Raw genomic sequence first — 20,214 nt, 5'->3', positions numbered from 1 at the left:
GTTTTTGAGACAGGGACATTTTCCGGTTCGCGCATTAACAAGATGTGAACCTTCTCGAGATGGAAAACTATCCCTCGAAAACACAGGTGTTAGTAAAAATTATACTCGCTTGTTAAGCACACAATGCGATCCCAATTTAGATCGTTCAGTCGCCAAAGGTTCATGGATTTGCTTTGTTTCATCTCAAATGCCTTTTTATGACCATAGACTTGAGTGGCAACCCGGACACGAAAAAAAGACCATGCGAGTGGCAGGCTCGTTGAATTGGCTCAGTGCGCCGTCATCAGGGGCGTAATTCCCGGGGTGTGTGGGTGGGGTGATACCCCCACACTTTTTGACCGCGGGGATGGGCTATTGAATCATTCCCCACTTTTTTCCTGATGAGGAAACAATGAGGATTTTGAGGTATTTTCCGAACGTCCAAGTAATAAAATGTATACAATAGTACTGGAAAGTGGAGAAACAAAGTACAAAAAGCTTTCAAAAATGTAAGCGCGAGTATACATAATTGATAACGAGTCCCAGTATAATGTGGTGTCCAGCCCCCCCCCCCTTTCGAAAGCCCACGGCCGGGCAATTCGGGCGTTTCATGTGCCACCAAGAGTTTGCCACGGAAAGTTAGTTTTTCCTAGTGCATTGTGGGTGTGGGAGATGGTCGACAATTTCGCAGCGCGGGACATTTGAAATTATTAGTTTTTCCGGTCAGTAGTTTCGTAAGCGTATGATTCAAGTATAAATTTGCCTTTTTTTTCTATGTACCAATATGGTGTTTTTAGTAAGGCGGCCAGAACGCTATACCCGAATTTATAACCACTTAGCTTAAGTAACTTAAGGCAAAAAAAGGTCTCCAGTTTCTGGTATGCACGCGCGTCGCCGTAGCCATGCGCGTCGGCAAAATGAAAACGTTTTTTTTCAATGAAAGATGATGTCTCAAAACCGCCAAACTCACTGGTTTGACTGGAATCCTGCTGCTGCACAATTTTAACGTGTTTTTAGATGGGGTTATGATAGAGAATAAGCTTAATGTGGCCTCTCTGGACTCCCATTTGCACTAAGTTTAGTCGGGCACCATTTTGCAGTCATCAACCGACATTTGAAGCAAAAAAAAATCAGGTAAAAAAGCCGCGTCGCCGCACCACTTTTTGGGCAAGCTCTATACCAGAAACCGGATACTTTTTTTGGCCTTATATGACACTCATTCAAATCGGCTTTGCTTTGTCGACCGTAATTCCAAAAACTGACTCTCCATGGCAAACATTGGTGGCGCATTGCGTTGTGAATAGCCCGAATGTTATGATTTTGGTCATCCCCCATCCCCCCACCACTCGCAAGCACAGATATACGCCACTGGCCGTCATTGCCCTCGCGTGGTCACGATTAATCATGCCACCGACTGACGTTAATGTGACATTGTATTATAATGGCATCATTCCCTAGACTAAGCGTTAGTACAAGAAAAGATGAAGTTTCCCAAGCTAGCTAAGGGACTGAAATAGAATCAGACTACCAAAAATCCCTTGTAAAAAATTTGTAAACGGGTTAGTAGTTTGATATAAATATAATTAGGTTGGGTAAACTTGCTAGAATTTCTCTCAATCATAGTGACATGTCAGTGCCAGCCGAAAGACACGCGACGCGAAATAATAATTGATGAGACAGAATAAGAACGAGCTTGGTAAGGTTAATTGCTCGTAGTGACTGAATAGTCAACTGCTCGGTACATAAGAATGATTGCAGAAAAGAGTTACGTAACAGCATTCATGTATATAGCACGATGCCGATGCATCTTTCGTGCAGCTATGAAACACAAAGTAACCCTCCCACTGCGGAAATAACGATTATGTTTTTATACGCAAAGAGAAAAGTACTTACTGAAACAGCCTAGTTGTTAAGCTGTCAGACAACGGACCCAGGGTTAGGGGTTCGAACCTGCTTGGTGTCATTTTTTTGGTTTTCGATGCCCGCGGTTCTGTCATTTAAGAGTGTTAATTTCCCGTCGTCATTTACCAACAGCAGTTAGCTCGGTCGGTCGGTAAGCTGACTCACAAGTTGGGACTGTCTGCGAAGTCCAGGTTGGCATCTGCGTATAGGTACGGGGTTCTTTTGCTGACTCGCCAGCAAGGCTTAGGGTGCCACCTCGTTTCCTCCCTTTATGGTGCCTGACTTTCGAGGTACATGGATGGACAGGGAAGGAGGTGTGGTGGGCCGGTTACCGAGTGCCGGAAGAGTTCTATATGGAAGTCGGTAAGGGGTCATTATAGGGTCATAAGTCCGACTCCTGAAGACTTGGCCATCGCCACATAACTTTTTGTTTTATTTTATTTCCTTTCTTTCGGAGGACAATATTGCAAGAATGATTAATTTGTTATATTGAGAGCTTGTACTGTAATCGTTCGAAATTAATGTTTAAAATTGCTCGAAAATACAAAATTCAATCCAGCTAAAATATTATTTATTTCATTATCGCACAACTGCATGTTCATGCTTAGTACCTTTGCGCATACCTTGTTCTGGCCTGTTACCTTTAGTGGATTTTTTTTTAAAATCACTCTACAGGGTGACTAGAAAAAAAACGAAACCCAAATGGCAGGACCAATTTTTTAATGCAGTTTTGCTTGTAGCACTTTTAAAATCTAGGATATGAAAGCCCAATCAATAAACTTTCTGTTAGTACAAGAATAATTAAAATCTCATGTACTTTTCACGTTACAGAATTCGGAACACAAACACCGTTTTAAAGTTCTGTCCACGGATCACAAAAAAGTTAAGCATTCTTCCAGCAAAACCAAAACAATTCACATGCATCCCTATAAAAATTGTGTTCGTTTGCTGAAAAAACACCGGTGTTACCTTTTTTTGTGATCCATGGACAGAACTTTTAAACGGTGTTTGTATTCAAAACTCTTGAAAAAAAAAACTCGAAAAATTACACGAGTGATTTCAATGATTCTTATTTTAAATGAAAGCTTATTGATTGGGTTTTCATATCCTAGATTTTGAATGTGCTACAGGCAACTTGAACTTCATTCAAAAATTGGTTCTGCCATTTTGGTTTCATTTTGTTGTACTCACCCGTTACACGGACAGATTTATGTTGCCCGAGGCTTGATTAACGTCTCTATGAGTTACGTACCTGTTAAGAATTCCTGTCCAAAGAGGGGAATTATGACACAGTGTTGACACACATCCTCAGCGTCGTTGCATGTCATATTGATGCGACTGAATCCCTGATTGGCGGTGGGAAAATCAAAGAAAGGGAATGTAACTTTCTTTTGTTGGGACTTTATACGTTAGACAATATGCGGCAGGAGAATACATGTACAGGGTGAGTCAAAAACAGAGGAACCCAAACCCCCCAAAATATGTTTCATATTAAAAAAAAAAAAAAAATGCAGCACCAAAATAGTAATGACTGAAAAGCCAATTTCATAAGCTACTTGTAGATGAAAAAATACTGAAATTATTTAATCCGTTCAAATAATATCACCATTTAACGCAATAAACCTAAAACCTGTTTCGTCCCAAAAAAAGGAGCAATTTATTGTGTATTCTGACTATTTGGAACAACAAAGAAAACTTGTTTCAACAACTGTCAACAACTGTAGTACACAATATCTTTATTAATGACCCTTGTTAGGCAAAACATATTATTTTTAAAATCCACTTTATTAAAAGACGGGCCTTCAAAAAGACTCTGTGTAATATTTTTTTACTTTTCAACTGAGGTTTTATCGCTGGTGATGTTTGAAGACAATTTTGGACGACGATTCTAGAAATCGCTTTTTTTGACGAAAGAGGTTTAAGGGTCATTGTGTTTAAATGGTGATATTCTTTGAACGGATTGAGCAATTTCAGTCATTTTCATCTAAAAGTAGCTTATGAAATTGGCTTTCCAGTCAGTATTATTTTCGGTGCTACATATTTTTTTTAAATATGAAATATAGTTTTGGGGGTTTGGTTTCCGCTTTTTTTGACTCACCCTGTAGTTACCATTTTTGCTTTTGATGAATCGCTTTCTTCGGCATTCCAGTTACTCTCCACTCTACTGACGACAAGCATCAGACATGCAAGCAGGATTCGGAGCATTTTCGCGACTGATCAGTTTAACAGCTCTGGCCAAATTGTATGTGAAACCTGAGGACCATGCACCGATGTGTATCGTATATATGCTGTTTATTAATAACTCAATAATTTATGAGTCGGGTTGTTTTTGCATTAATATGCAAATGTAAACGTCTTTTATTATATTTGTCGAATAAGCAATAGCTTTCGAGTAATTAAATGCACAATTCAAGGTAATACATCTTCTAATGCCAGGTACTTTGTTCTTCAGTTCCAATGTACTGTTTTATGTTGCAAAGTGCAAGAGGTGCAGCGGTGGGCATATACTCGAACCGAGAAACATACAACACCAGAATATCCTACATATTAAAGTTTGCCATACAATTAAGCGCTGTCAGATGTAGGGCGCCTTCGCTCGCCCCCCCCCCCCCCTCCGGCAAACAGGACGCGGGAAGGGCTGATTTCTTCGAGCTCTCATTTGATAGATTTTGCGTGACCTGTGACGTAGCATGCAGCGCTGCTGATGAGCTACCCATAATGCCATGCGTACTTCCTACACAAGATTCTGTGAAGCGGCATCAGCCCTTCCTAATGTCAGAAAAAAAGTTGCCGATTACATTTCACTATAGCCCTACAGCGATCTCCGTGTGAGATGCATATTGTCCATCATGTTTCCAGTGGAATAACCTAGCTGTACTGCAAAAATTGTGACTTCAGTTTTTTTTTCCCTATAGGATTCAGAATATTTACTTACCCGAAATTATATTACAGTGTTTGAAATTACCCGGTCTGAAATGTCCCGGTCTTCAATTTCCACACTGGCGTAAAAATATGACCGAGTAATAATTATTAATAAAATGATTTATAAACCTACTGACAAAGTCAGTGAACTAGCACACCATTTACAAGCGTGCATGTAGGGCAAACTTCTGTAGGATATTATTATTATATTAGTGAGTGCTGCAATCAGAACCGTGATTGGTCAAAACATCAGGCCCGGATTAGGTGTTTCGTAGGCTCTAGGCACCAGTGTTCCGTAGGCCTACTCCGCTCTAGCCACCGGCACCAAATTCAAGGTACAAAGCACTGTACAAATCAGGCCAGGACCCGGGTCCTAGCTCTAAAAGCCTGTTGGCACCAAGGGCGTCAATTGCTTCTCAAAAGTGGAGGTGGTACTGTATCTTGATCAGAACTAATGCGAGTGCGAAGCCTAAACGGCGTGGGGTTGGGGCCCGCTTAAGGCCCTGAAAAACCATTGGATTCTAGACACTCTGTGGTGACATCTGAGACAATTATGACCACTTTAACCAACTTTTGTTTAGCAAAAGAACATCATCATTTTCGAGTTTGGAGTACTTAAAACCAGCTGTTCTGAGCTATAGAATCAAAATATGAAGTTTACAATGTTTTATTCGGGGACGAAAATAGCTTGAAGACGACGACATGCCCCTCCGTCCCCCACCAATCGACGCCCATGGTTGGCACCGTGCTTCAGAAGCACAGACTTTACACGTACATTGTATACGTAGGTCATGTATGCTTACGTGATGTACATTTTACGGCGCCGCGCCAGTTGGTGAAATCGTTTTTTAAAACTGTGGGTGTGGGTGTGTGTGAACGTATAAACACTGCCTTATATGGGGTACCGGAACAATGGAAGGTACCCCACAAGGAATGCCCACCGACTTGCGGGGTACCATTTTGGTACCCACAAGTTTTTCACGAAATAGATATATGGATTTTACTCAAAAACTAGGAATTTCCAAGGTGGGTTGATTGGTCGCTAATGGAAGAGTTTTAGAAAAGGGATATTAAGTCCGAATTTCAGCCCAGGAAATTAATTCTGGTTAAAATAAGAGCATTTTGAAATTAGTGTGCGACATTTCAAAATTTTAGTACACGAGAACAAAGGAAGTACCCCACTTCTATGCCTGTGTAAGCGTGGGTGCGGGTATATATAGGCCTATAATTAATTTTATGGCACATTGCGGTATTTTCGTAGGCTCCCGAATTTTTCGTAGGCCCCGGATATTTTCGTAGGCCCTAGACACAGTGCCTACTCTGTGTCTATTGGATAATCCGGGCCTGCAAAACATCATGGGCGTGGCTTGACTGAGGGAGCGGTCTATTTCCCAATGGGACATAAACAATAATGTGCCTACACGCGTACTGTTTTGTCGCAGTGCAAGTACAGTGTGAGTATAAAAAATGAAACACAAATGGCAGGACCAATTATTTAATTAAGTTCTGCATGTAGCACTTTCTAAATGTAGGATATCAAAGCCCAATCAATAAGCTTTCGTTTAGTACAAGAATCATTCAAAACACGTATGTGTACCTTTCATGTTATATACGGAATGTTGAACACAAAAACCGTTTTAAGGTTATTTCCAAGGATCACAAAAAGGTAAATGTTCTTTCATCAGCAAAACGAAAAAAATCACATAGGGATGTGTGTGAATTGTTTTCGTTTTGCTGAAAGAACACTTACCTTTTTTTGTGATCCGTGCATGGACAGAAGTTTAAAACAGTGTTAAAATTCTGTAACTTATATATGTTCCTGACCTTGGGTTTTCTTTACCGAAAGACTCTTATTGGCATGTATATTTAGCTATCCACGATATGAATCACTAAATCATTGCAATACTAAATCTTTTGAATAAGATTATGGTAATTTGCTTTAAAAAAACCCAATAAAGTACAATGGACTAGGAAACAAATTCATAACTCTGTATAATTATCGCAGTGAATTATGCAATTTCCCTTCAATTATTGTATTAGAATGTACAAGTAACTTCCAGATTAACACAGGGTATTCACGGACAAGCTACGCTGATATAGCCCTTAAATCACAAATAATTAATGCCAGTAATTCTTTATAAAAAATTCAAGCTGGCCCAGCATTTATACAGTACACATCGGTGTTAGGTGCTCAGTTTTCATATGGCCAGATTGTATCAGTCGCCAAAATGCTCCGAATCCTGTTTTCATGTCTGATGCTGATCAGTCGAGTGGAGAGTAACTGGGAAGCTAAAAACAGTAACCAATCTGGTGCAAATCTGGTAACTATTCTAGAGTGGTACCTAGTTTAACTTGAAATAGGTCTATAACTTGAAGAAAGTTACATCTCATATACTTTTGTTTCTCTCCTCAAATCAGGGATTCAGTCTCATCAACATGAATGCAACGACGCTATGGATTTGTGTCAACACTTTTTATTCTGCCCCTCTATAGTCACGAGGTCTTAGCAGGTAAGTAACACTGATGCTCAAATATGGTATGCATTAGACCTGATAGGGCAACAGGAAATCTGTCCATGGTTTGATACTGTGAATTGTTGGATCGGTAACAGGCTTTGAGACGAAATTAACCTAAGCTATACTGCCGTGATCAAGATGTGACCAACGGTGGCGATGTTACTAACCGTAATTGTTCAAGCGTGCTGTTTCATTGCCATTGACTTTAAGAATGACCACATTTCAATAACCATTTTGTTTAAAGCTGTGTCTTTGCCATTTTAAATTGGCCATCAAATTGATTAAATAATTATTGAGCTGGTGAATGATCATATTCCAGCTTGACAAGTAAGTAACAAAATGACGCCTAGGTTCAAAGGGATAAGCGATTGTGGTGTGAACAATATGAAGTCAAATGTGCCTATGGCTAATACGTGAAAGATCTAAATGTATAAACCGCCAACAAGCTCTCAAAACGCCCTTGTGCATAATTGTTTAACGTTAAGCTCACGCATGTACATACTGCGATTATCATTTGCAGTTTTCGAATACACGAAGAACCCTTACAAACTCCAGGTCGGTGTTCGAGAAGGGATACAAAGCAGAGACTGGAGATTTTTCCAGGGTAAGTGCAGATTGGTTCCTTTACATTGACTTTGCTAAAAGACAGGCCTGCGTGGCAGGCTGTATTTGGATGGATCACAAAAAAGACCTGTGCAACCTCAACTGTAACGACCTGACTGCAGTGGCGTAGCCAGGAATTTTTCTGGGGGGGGGCGCTGGGGGAGGGGCGTGGGGGGGGGGCGCTGGGGGGGCGGGGGGGGGGCTGGAACATTTCAGGGGGGGGGCGTCATGTAGGGGCGTCAATCGCTTCTCAAAAGTGGGGGGGGGGACATACCTTGATCAGAACTGATGCGAGCGCGAAGCGCGAAGCGCGAAGCCCTTACGGCGTGGGGGTTCTGGGCCCGCTTAAGGGCCCCGAAAAAAAAATGGATTCTAGATGTTCTGTGGTGTGATCTGAAGCAATTTCTTACCACTTTCCTCCATGCTTTAACTAATATTTTCTTAGCAAAAGATAATTATTTTAACATTGTTTTCGAGGTTGGAGTCATTGAATCAGCTATCGGTATTCTGAGCTATAGGCGTGGGGTTCGGGGCCCGCTTAAGGGCCCGAAAAAAGTTTTGGATTCTCGATGCTCTGTGGTGTGATCTGAGGCAATTTCTTACCACTTTAACCAATAATTATTAGCACAAAAGATAATAATTTAAACTAATTTTCGAAGTTTTCTCAGCTAAAGGCATACGAAATTTTTGGAACATTATTTTCGAGGTTGGAGTCATTGAATCAGCTACCAGAATTCTGAGCTATAGACGTGGGGTTCGGGGCCCGCTTAAGGGCCCCGAAAAATTTGGATTCTAAATGCTCTGTGGTGCTATCTGAGGCAATTTCTGACCACTTTAACCAAAATTTTCTAAGCAAAAGATACATTGTAGTACATAATAGGGCCCTGTAAATGAGACACGAGTTCAAAAATCTGGGGGGGGGGACATTTGATATTGTGTCCCCCACCCTTCAAAAAGTGGGGGGGGGGGGGGACCAGTCCCCCTGTCCCCCCAGGATTGACGCCCATGGCGTCATGTAGATCAATGATAATTTTTTTAGAAACTCAAAATCTCAGTGGGGGGGGGGGGGGGGCGACTGGGGGGCGACAAGGTTTCATGGGGGGACTGTAGCCCCCCCCCCCCCCCCCCCCCCCCCCCCCCCGTGGCTACGCCACTGATTTCAAGGAATTTTAATTGGTCTATTATTATTATTTTAGCTTATATGAATGGAGGAAAAAGTTTGTGCGTGGCCGATTCGCGTGATATCGCTGACTGAAACTGTGTGACCCACGGACCACCTATCTAAATACGTGTTCCGTGGTGTGAGCGAGCAGTGCAGTGGGTGTTAATACGCATTTTAGATTATCATTATGCGCTATGTCACGCCGGTTGTCAGCTTACTGGTCCGCGGTCGCCGGTCGAAGGGTCGTTTCTCAGTGGTCATCATGTGGATCATTCGCAACTATTTAGATTTAGATCAATGATAATTTTTTTTAGAAACTCAAAATCTCAGTGGGGGGGGGGGGGGGGGGGGGGGCGACAAGGTTTCATGGGGGGGGGGGCAACCCACGCCCCCCCCGGTGGCTACGCCACTGCCTGACTGAGAGTGTCTTTGTTAAAAGAGCAGCCTCGAATTTTGTCTCAATTTTGTGCCGTCATATCACCCAGTTACACTGTGTATAGTCCGATCATTCACCTGACCTTTCGGCAGTCGATTTTGAATTCCAAAGTCACGCTTGCGTCTTGTCAAAAGGCCTGGACTGGTTGATATAAACGCGACTTCCGATAGTATTACTTATTGACCCCAGATTTAATCCCAATGGACCTTATTCACGAGTTAGGCATTTTTGTCGTGTTCCCTGAATGCATTTCACAAATTGTTATCTGTTGAATGGGATGGCGCCAGACCATTTATGCAGCCTTATTTTACTTTCATTTTTTTTTAAACAATCTGTCTTAAAACATTAGGGAATGTTAAATAACAGATTTTAAATTATTCATTTAAGTAGACTTTAATTATTTATGTACTTGCTTTCATTTCACTTCGCAAGTTCCAAAAATGAAGATTTTACCTCACTTTCAATTCAACATGGCCGACTCGCGAATAAGGCCAATGAGGGCTACACTTCTTAATTTATCTTCATGATTTTGGAAGGAAACCACTTTTGTAAAGCGTATGGTTTGTGTTTTCGGCAGCAAGGCATTAGTATATGGACTATAAATCAGAAGATGCATGAGAAACCGAACCGCCACCCTGCATCATTGTCGGCTTAGAGTCTTCTTCCCTTTTTTTGTCTGTCTCTAATTCCCAGACGACTGTGATGGGAAGTATCGATGGTGCGAATCCGTCGACTCTGAAGCGAGTTGGGACTACGACGAATCGTGGAGATACACGATTTGCTTCGAAAACTCCTTTGATGATATTTCGATACCCGAAGGATGCGCTAAGCCGCTTGCCGTCGTAACTTATGACAGTCATCATTACGATGACAAAGTGCGCGGCCAGCAGATGCTGCTCTGTCTGCCCTAGTTTTCATGGTTGTAATCAAATCATCACAGGTCATAGTAAGCAGGAATGTTGACCAAACATTCAGGAGTCGAATTTAGGAATTCAACTTTATGAAACTATTATATCACAGACTTCCTATATCTTCTAGGATCTCGGGTTTTCCGACCAGCCCACCACATCCTTCCCGGATATACCTTTATCATGCTGCTGCCACAATTTCAGTCATGTCCCCTGGCCCTGTATTCAATAACGGTACTGAATGGTAATATTTTTGTGCAAAAAGGAGCCAGACTTTTTTCCTCCCAGCCTCGCTTTGATTACGTTGATTTGAATGGGAAAAATCAAGATGGCCGCTACATGATAATGGTCTATTGCCAATTGTCACAAGCACATATAGGCAGCACCGATAAACCTTGGCTGCCGAGATAGAGCCCCACCTTTATATTACGAAGATGCTAACCTGGACTTTGCGAATAGTCCATATAGAGCTCCCCGATCACGCAAAGTTACTACTTGTATATCCTAAACCCCCGAACAGACTGTCTGCAACGTGTGATTGACCTGTGATTGACTAGATTACGACTCTGCTCTTTGAAACATTCAGCCCCATCAGATAGACACGTCACATCGGGAGTTATGAAGGGGCCATAGACCTTTATCATGCTGCCACCATTTCAGTCATGTTCCCTGTATCTAATAACAGTACTGACTGCTAATGTTTTATGTGCAAAAAGGAACCAGTCTATTTTCCCCTTCCAGCCGCGCTTTGGTTGATTTGAACGGGACAAAATCGAGATGGCCACAACATGATAATGGTCTATTATAATTGTTATTATTATAATTGCATAAGTGGGCAAGTTTTGGAAATTAAAGTGTACAGACGTTATGAAAACGATTATGCTATACATGTACTTTAAAATAAGTTGTCAAACTTTTGCTGTTGTATTTAGTACGATTTCCATGTAGTTATTTCGGTATTTCACATCATTGTGGATGGATGAAAGATAATCAGCACGTTGGATGGGTTCAGAGATGTTCATTTCAGCATAATGACGTATGCACCGATACACAAGTCTATTCCATCTATTAAATTCCATCTTATTAACAAGTCTATTCATTTAATTTCAGTAGGCCTACATTTATTTTTAAAATAGTTCTATACAAAGTTCTGTATACAACTTACACTGTATACACCAGCACGCACCGGTAGTTTACATGAGAGTAGCTTAGATACATATTGTGACTAATAACATATATAAGATTTGAGGCTTTGCATGGTGGAGTGTCGGTATCGTTTCGGTTTGCGGTAACTGCTTAGAAGGTATTTAGTTCTGAAAAGAACTTGTCCTGCTTATTTTCAATTTCGCTAAGTAGTTTTTTGTTCTGATAAGATCAGTCCTGCTGTAAGTTCTGAACGAACTTGTCTTTGGTCTCAACGTTTCGACTAGCCTGCTCTAGTCATCGTCAGATTTCATAGATGGAATAGACTTGACGATGACTAGAGCAGGCTAGTCGAAACGTTGAGACCAAAGACAAGTTCGTTTAGAACTTACAGCAGGACTGTTCTTATCAGAACAAAAAAACTACTTAGCGAAGTTGATAATAAGCAGGACAAGTTCTTTTCAGAACTAAATATCTTCTAAGCAGTAGTTATTACCACATGGTGTTACCGCAAACCGAAACGATACTAATAACATATACGTATTGGATACTATTTTTTCATGCAACGTCCTCAAAAGAATTGGTACAAATTCTTGTTTCCTTTAATTGTTGAAGCATAGTTACCATGAAGTTCTTTCTTTCACAATCATCGTTATTTATATGTTTGTCATCATATTGCATCTATTCTAAATTTTAAAATTGAAATTCATCAGTTAAAATTAATTCATCAAATCTAAATTAATTCGTGAATTTAAAATTAACTTGTCAAATTAAAATTAATTCATTAAATGTAATTAATTCATCAATAAAATTAATAGACCTTTAATTTTTTTTTATTAATATATACAGTTACACTTCGTCGGAGGTCAAACTCGATGTGTACAGTCGAACCCTGGTAATAAGTCTTTGTTTTTCTTTGTTTTCCTTTGTTTTCCAATATTGTTAATACAAGGTACCTGTTATAACAAGGTAATTTGTAAAGTCCTATGGACCTTGTAATAAATATTGGTGTTCTCAATACTCGCCCGTCGGCGCCATTTTGTCATTCTTAAAGTATCAGTCACAGAAAATGTACTGCTATCATTCCCCCCAAGTTTTGTTATCCATTCATATTGCGCGAGGAACGTTTTCAAATGACCGTTGAACGCCTATTCAGACGGAATTTCAAAAGATTCAGTTGTACGGTTTATACCCATGGTGTCTACCAAACTATCCGAAAATTAATTGCGAGTGTCCACCTTTGAACACACAGAAGGTCAACATGAACATTATTGCCTCACTCTCGGTGGTCAGACTGACAAGAGGACCCAACTGATACCTGGGCACGATGCCACATCCAATCATATTTTACTGTGAGTCTTTTCACGAGCTTTTTAAACGATTATGCATGATAGCCTATATACGTAGTGTTCATTGTTAAAGGAAGTTTGGTCTTCCGTTTCTTTCTTTTGCGTAATGTTATAATGTTAGCGTTCAGTCATCGTTAAAATTCAGTCATCGTTAAAATACATATATATCGTGGAGTTATTACTGTCACTACACTATAACTGTTTCATGATGGTATGCTGCCTTCGGTGTAGTTTTTCGGCCGTTTGGATTCTTGTATAACTGTATGGCGTACATATTGCTCTGCTTTGGTTGAATAACGCACAATATATCTATGTTATGTCCAAACCGCTGCCGGATAATACTTCAGCACCTTTGTACACTTTGCTCAGAGGGAAGAACACTATCGGTGGAATATAACATTCAATATACCCAGAGTGAATGCTGTCAAAGGACTTACTTCTTCGAGTTAATTATTAGAAGATTTATTATTGTTGAATGTAAAATGGGGGATGAGGCGAGTTGTGATTTGTTTCGAGCCCTCAGCGTTTTAAAGTCAAACCTTTGGTATTATATATGGCTTGCAAATCAATCGTTACCTTACTATGAAATTAGTGATCTCTTCAAGACCAACCTTTCGTTCAAGTATGGTTCACTTTAATCATTCCAATGATAAATCCTTTGAATACAATTAGGTAATTTGACAGTACTCCGTATGGAAATGAAATTCACAAGTCTGCATAATTATTGTAGTGAAATTATGCAATTGACCTTTAATTATTGCTTTAGAGTGTCCAGTAGCCTCCAGATTGACACAGGGAACCGAGGAATTCCAACGATAAAGCCCTAAAACCACTTACCAAGATCAAGGTGGCACCGCGTTAACTATACGGTACACATTGGTGTTCGTGCTCAATTTCATAGCCAGACATACTACAAACTGACCAGTCGCCACAATGCCCTGAAATCTGCTTTTATGTCCGATGCTTATCAGTTGAATGGAGAGTAACTGAAATGCTGAAAACAGCGATCCATCGAAAGCAAAAATGGTAACTACTCTCGTGCGGCATTTTGTCTAACTTTAAGTATACGTTCTGACATACTGTGTTTTGTTATACCTCAAATCGCTGCACTTCATGAACTTAACATCAAAAGTGCATTCCAGGTATAAACACTAATTACTCTTTGGCATTTGAATATTTATGCCTCTATACCTTGCACGATGCATTTAAGTGGTACTCAAGACAGTCATTGCTTGTTCGACAAATAAAAGACGTTTAGATTTAGTATTTGTGATGTTAAAATAACGATTTCGTATTGAATTTGACTATCAAGCAGTTACCTCTGACTTAACCTAAACCTATCGGTTAATAGACCAAGTCCTAATGACGTTATGGCTTTGTTTGCATATGCGCTTATTTTCCTATGGGAGCGAAGTCGGGACGCCAGACAAAGTAGGGACCGTCTGACGCATAGGAAAGCGCACATGTAAAGAAAGCGTGACGTCATTAGGTCCCAGGCCTATTGAACTGTGGTCAGCGAAACACCATATGGATCACTTAACTATTCAATAACAAGTGTATTGAATAAAAGTATGGTAATTTGTGTTAAATTAACTGCAGGGCCTACTCGTAAGGCAACAAATTCATGTAATTATGCACTTATCTGCATAATCATCAAAGTGGATTATGCAGTTGATCTTTAATTATTGAATTTTAATGTACAGTATCTTTCAGTTCAGTAAACCTCCAGATGTGGACACATGGAAACGGATTAGTAGAACTCTCTGCTCTGGTCAGCGTGCCTTCGCCAAGGCAGCACCTGCCGTTTTTGAATAAAGGCTCCCTGTCCTGACTAGACAGTCGTGAAATAACATCCCTGGACATCTTGAAAAGAGAGTTGAAATCCCGTTAACTTCACTAGTTATTTCTCTCAGACTTCGAACTATTTGTCCGTGCTTGGTGTAGGCGCCTTGATCGTGTTTTTTGATAAGTGCTGTGATGCCTTCGAATTCAGTGAAAATCGAAGCTCATCACCACACAAACTTCACGTTATATAGTGGTAAACGTTATTACCATTTTGCAGTAGGAATACATGCAGTCATATCTGAGCTAGTGCTTCAGACTGCTCCCCCCTTCTTGATAGGATCCAACAACGAGCTATTAATTTGGTCGGACTGGACCAGGCATCACCCCTAGAACCTCAAGGTCTGTGGCAACCTCGTTCCCCATGGGTACGATCTCGCTGTGCGCCATGTTGGTTCCCATTACCGAGGCTGCCGTGCGCGATCCTGTTTGCTCCACAAACAAAAACTATACATATTTTCTAGATTTTCTTAGACTAGTGTTTCCTTAAGCAGACCGGCAGCTGAACCCCTTTGAGAACATTCCAGATCTGCTCATGTTAAATGGACATATTTGGCGCGGTTTCCGAAGGAAGCTGTCCCCACACACACCAATCATGATTTAAACCGTAGTCGCTGCTAATTTACCTCCAATATGCATTGGGTTGTCATACAAACTCTTCTATGATTAACCGTTCTGTCAGATAATGCAGTACAACGGGTAATTTGAGGACGTTCTTCACGTTCCTAATTATTTTAATGTATAGCACAATTCAGGTAAATGCATTTCGCTTCAACAGGGGCCACATTAACGAGAGACACACTACATGTGAATGTAAAATAGCGGCACATTCTATGTGACTAAAACTTTAAGAATGACAAAATGATGGATAATCTGACGGACGAGTTAGAGAACACCAATATTTATTTAACATTTTGGTGCACATCGAGTTTGACCTCCACCAAAGTATAATTGTATGTATTAATAAACGTTTATTAATTTTAAATGGTGAGTTCGTTTTAATTTGATGAATTAGTTTGAAATTAAATATTAAATTTAATATATTAAATAGAATACAACCAAGCAACATGATGGGAAACACCAATGACGATGTGAAAGAAAAACGTCCATCGTAATTATGCTTCAATAAAGAAGAAAAAAATTGTAACATTTCTCTTAAGGACGTTGCTTTAAAATTAGAACCCAATACGTATAAATGATTAATCACAATATGTATCTTATCTACTCTAATTCTATATATCGGTATGTGCTGGTTTATTTTTTGTTGTTTTCCTTTGTGTTTTTATTTACCTAGTTATGTAAAGAGATCATTTTTTTTTCGCGAGAGGGGCACTGCTGCTTTTGATGGCCAGTTTAGTGACAATTTTCTTCACGTGAAGAGCAGTACTGTTTTAGGGACCAATTTTCAATCTTGAGAGGGGCCACAATTTTAATGTCGCGAGCGGGGCACTATGCTTTCGAATGGCAGTTTTCCATCTCGAGAAGTTATAGCGAGAGGAGCACTATTGTTTTTGATGGTACATTTTCCTTCTCGAGAGGGGCACAAGTTCATTATTTCGAGAGCGGTATTTGTGCTTTCGAGGGGTAGTTTTCCATCTAGAGCTAGGTGCACAATCTTGTTAATGCGAGAGGGGTTCTTCTGTTTTGAGGGGAAGTTTTGCATTACAAGAGAGAAGACAAATGCAATTGTAGCGCGATCATTATGCTTTCATACCTGTACGTTCGAGGGGCAGTTTTGTTTTCATTTCGAGGGGGCACATTTGTAACTCTAAGAGGGGCACTTTTGTTGGCCTGGGAAAATCTGGGGGGGGGGGGGAATGCCCCCATAACCCCCCCCTTCCGCCGCCTCTGCGCCAGTGTATATGCTGTAATGAACATCTCTGAATCCATCCAATATGCGGATTATCTATTATCCATTAAGTGGAAATGAGTATCGAAATAACTACAAGAAACAAAAGACAAAAAAAACAAACGTTTGTTAAATCTCCCATACTTATGTAGCACGGAATTGGTATCACATTATTGTTTCATAACGTAGCCTATAATTTGCACTTTAATTCCCCAAACTATCCCACTTAAGCAATAGTAATAAAAGTTTTGCCTCTTTATAATTCGCCAAATATGACCCTGATGGGGCCGAATATGTCAAACGAGCAGAGTCGTAATCCAGTCACAAGCCAATCACAAGTCAAATCACAAGTCGCAGACAGCCTGTTCGGTTATTAGTAAACGGAAGTTTTTGATAATATCTGACCCACAGTAATTTAGCGTGAAAAAAGCTCTACCTACTGCTTGTCCCACAAAAAAAGCCTATCAGTCGAAAACAAATTAATAAAGGTATATTGCAGGTGAGTTTTTGGAATATTTTCAAATTATCTTTGTAACGAACGCTATGCTTTATCAAACTTAAGGGTTGAACATAAGTTTGGCCAGTTTGGAATCGACTATCTGCAAAGTCCAGGTTAACGTCTTCGATAGGCCAAACAAAAAAAGTCTCCGGTTTCTGGTATGCGCGCGCGTCGCCGTAGCCTTGCGCGTCGGCAAAATGAAAAAAGATTTTTTTTTTCAATAAAAGATGATGTCTCAAAACCGCCAAACTCACTGGTTTGACTGAAATCCTGCTGCAGCACAATTTTAAGGTGTTTTTAGATGGAGTTATGATAGAGAATAAGCTTTATGTGGCCTCTGTGGACTACCATATATTTGCACTATTAAAGTTTAGTCGGGCACCATTTTGCAGTCATCAACCGACATTTGAAGCAAAAAAAAATCAGGTAAAAAAAAGCCGCGTCGCCGCACCACTTTTTGGGCAAGCTCTATACAAGAAACCGGAGACTTTTTTTGGCCTTATAGGGAACGGGGCTGATTTTTGCTGATCTTAGCAACCAACGCTCAAGGGCGGATCCAGAACACAATTTTTTTTTGGGGGGGGGGCAAACAAATTTTGGTCTTCCAAAAGTGTCTCCCAAAAATGACGGCGTGGGGTTCGGGGACCGCTTATTAAGGGCCCTGAAAAAAATTGGATTATAGATGCTCTGTGGTGCAATCTGAAGCTATTTCTGATCACTTTAACTAAATCTTTGGGAGGAATAGATGGTGGTGTACGCAGTGCCTGCCTTTGATTTGACGCCACTTTAAAAAAATTGTTTTGTTTGGGGCCCCCTGGATCCGCCCTTGCCAAGGCTTATATTATAATATGTGTCGCCTATGTTGTGGCCTTCGGGTTAGGTGAACAGACAATCGGCAATGGTAGAATTGGTGTGGGCCGGGAAACCAACAAACAAAAAAGGGTCCCACGGAAGTCGGTTATGGTTTCAAGTTGAATTAATAAATGCGACTCCAGTATGTTTTGTCTACCGCACAATTGCTTGCTATGACTTGTGATGACTTAATCATTGATTACAACCATGCAAACTAGGGCAGGCAAAACAGCATCTGCTGGCCGCGCACTTCGTCATCGTAATAGTGACTTTCATGCGTTACGACGGCCAGAGGCTTAGCGCAATCTTCGGGTACGGAGATATCATCAAAGATGTTTTCGTAGCAAATGGTGTATCTCCATGAGGCGTCGTAGTCCCAATTGGCTTCGCCGTAGGTGGATTCGCACCACCGATACTTTCCAGCTAGGTCGTCTGGAGATAACGTAGAAAAGAAAGAAGTTAGTTAACAATTAGCCAACGAATTAATGATAATAGTATGTCAATAATGCGTGGTCGCGATTTTTCCTAGAGTGATTCCGGTTTCATCTTCTGAGTAGTCCATATCCGGTTCGTTAGTGTGACGTCACCTCCAGCACTTTCTGCACGATTGGAACCGGAAGTTAACGCAGCTCGAGCGTTTGCAGCCAATGGGCGCTAGTAATCAGTGGTGTGCGCGCGTGAATGACGTTTTTACTAACGAACCGGATTGCAATTCTTCTGAGGATTGCAACTTTGTCGTTGTGGAAGGGTTTGTGTGTCCCGTGGATCCAAAGGGGTCCGCTCATAAGTCCGATGCCTCATAGGTCCGACGCCTCATAAGTCCGAAACAGCGTTTGTCCATTGTCGGACTTTGCGTCGCACTTAATATGAGGCGTCGGACCTATGAGGGGGAATTGATGCCTCATAAGTCCGACGCCTCATAAGTCCGACGCCTCATAGCTCCGACGCCTCATAAGTCCAAAACAGCGTTTGTCCATTGTCGAACTTATGAGGCGTTGGACTTAATATGAGGCGTCGGACCTATGAGGCGGAATTTATGCCTCATAAGTCCGACGCCTCATAAGTCCGAACCGTCGGACCTATGAGGCGTCGGACTTAAGATACGGTCCCGACCAAAGAGCAGTGCCGTCGGTAGTCTTGGTGCTACTGGCAGGGCCGCCCTAGGCGTTAAGGTCGAGGGGAGGACCCAGACCAATAGTGTGACGGAAAGTGTAGTGTTTATGCACATGTACATGTTATTGTACGTACACGTGTACGCGCGGAGGTTCTGGCAAGTGGCAGTGAGCTGTACGAACGTGAGTTGAGGGTGCTCTCGCTGTGGTGTGTATTGCTATATGGTGAATTGCGCTATTTGCTACGCGCGGGTGAATTGTTGGACTGTTTAGCCGTTCACGCGCGGGTGCATTGTGGTTGATTTGGGCTGGGCCCATGGTTTCGTAGTGCTACGTGCGCGCGAACCATATCTCCACAGTGGCACTGAGCTATGCAATGCGATACTATCGTTCAGGCAGTGCAGCATTGGCTACAGTGTTCCTGTAATGCAGCTTTGGTTGTGCATTGCTACAGTGTTCCTGTAGTGCAGCAATGGTTGTGATTCAGTCCTGCCATCGTTTTGGACAGGAACAGGAGAGGGATGCGACAGCTCAATTGCTCCGCTACTGAGTAGCCCTGTTTAGGATCCACTCTGCTCATCCTAGACAGGGAGGGGGCTAATTCGATAATGATTTATATTAATTTTCTTCGAGACTAAGTTTTGTTTCATAAACCCATGTAGTAAGAAGGTAACAAAAATCAAGAACATCTTAGAAATTGTGACGGTAAAGTGGTATTTGTTGCGGTTTTTTCATGTCGCCATCCAAGGTGCCTTTTTTAAAAAGTCTCCCATTCGTCTTCCATGTGTGCATATCAATGATTACCCTTTTATATTATTAGTCCATAGTATGCCCTAAATATACAATGACAAATCGAAAAAGATTGGCTCATTAATTTTACTTGAGCGCCTTCAGAGCGCATGTCGCCAATTTCATAACCAGATACGTTACTATTTTTTTCGAAACGATAAACAGACTTAAAATTTCAGGAATATGCACGTTGAAGTTGCTTACAGACTAGACCAAACTGGGTATTATATTGTACAAATGGCATGAATCTAATACATTTTGAATTTGAATTTTTTTAGAACTGTCAACGAAAAAAATCCATGTGTTACGTATGTGTAGCGCCAGATACGTTACCTATTTTTGCCTTTCCTT

This window comes from Patiria miniata, unplaced genomic scaffold (assembly GCF_015706575.1).
Source record: "Patiria miniata isolate m_02_andy unplaced genomic scaffold, ASM1570657v1 HiC_scaffold_16, whole genome shotgun sequence".
NCBI classification, from domain to species: domain Eukaryota; kingdom Metazoa; phylum Echinodermata; class Asteroidea; order Valvatida; family Asterinidae; genus Patiria; species Patiria miniata.
The sequence above is the reverse complement of the archived record's forward strand: the minus strand, read 5'-3'. Positions refer to the sequence as shown.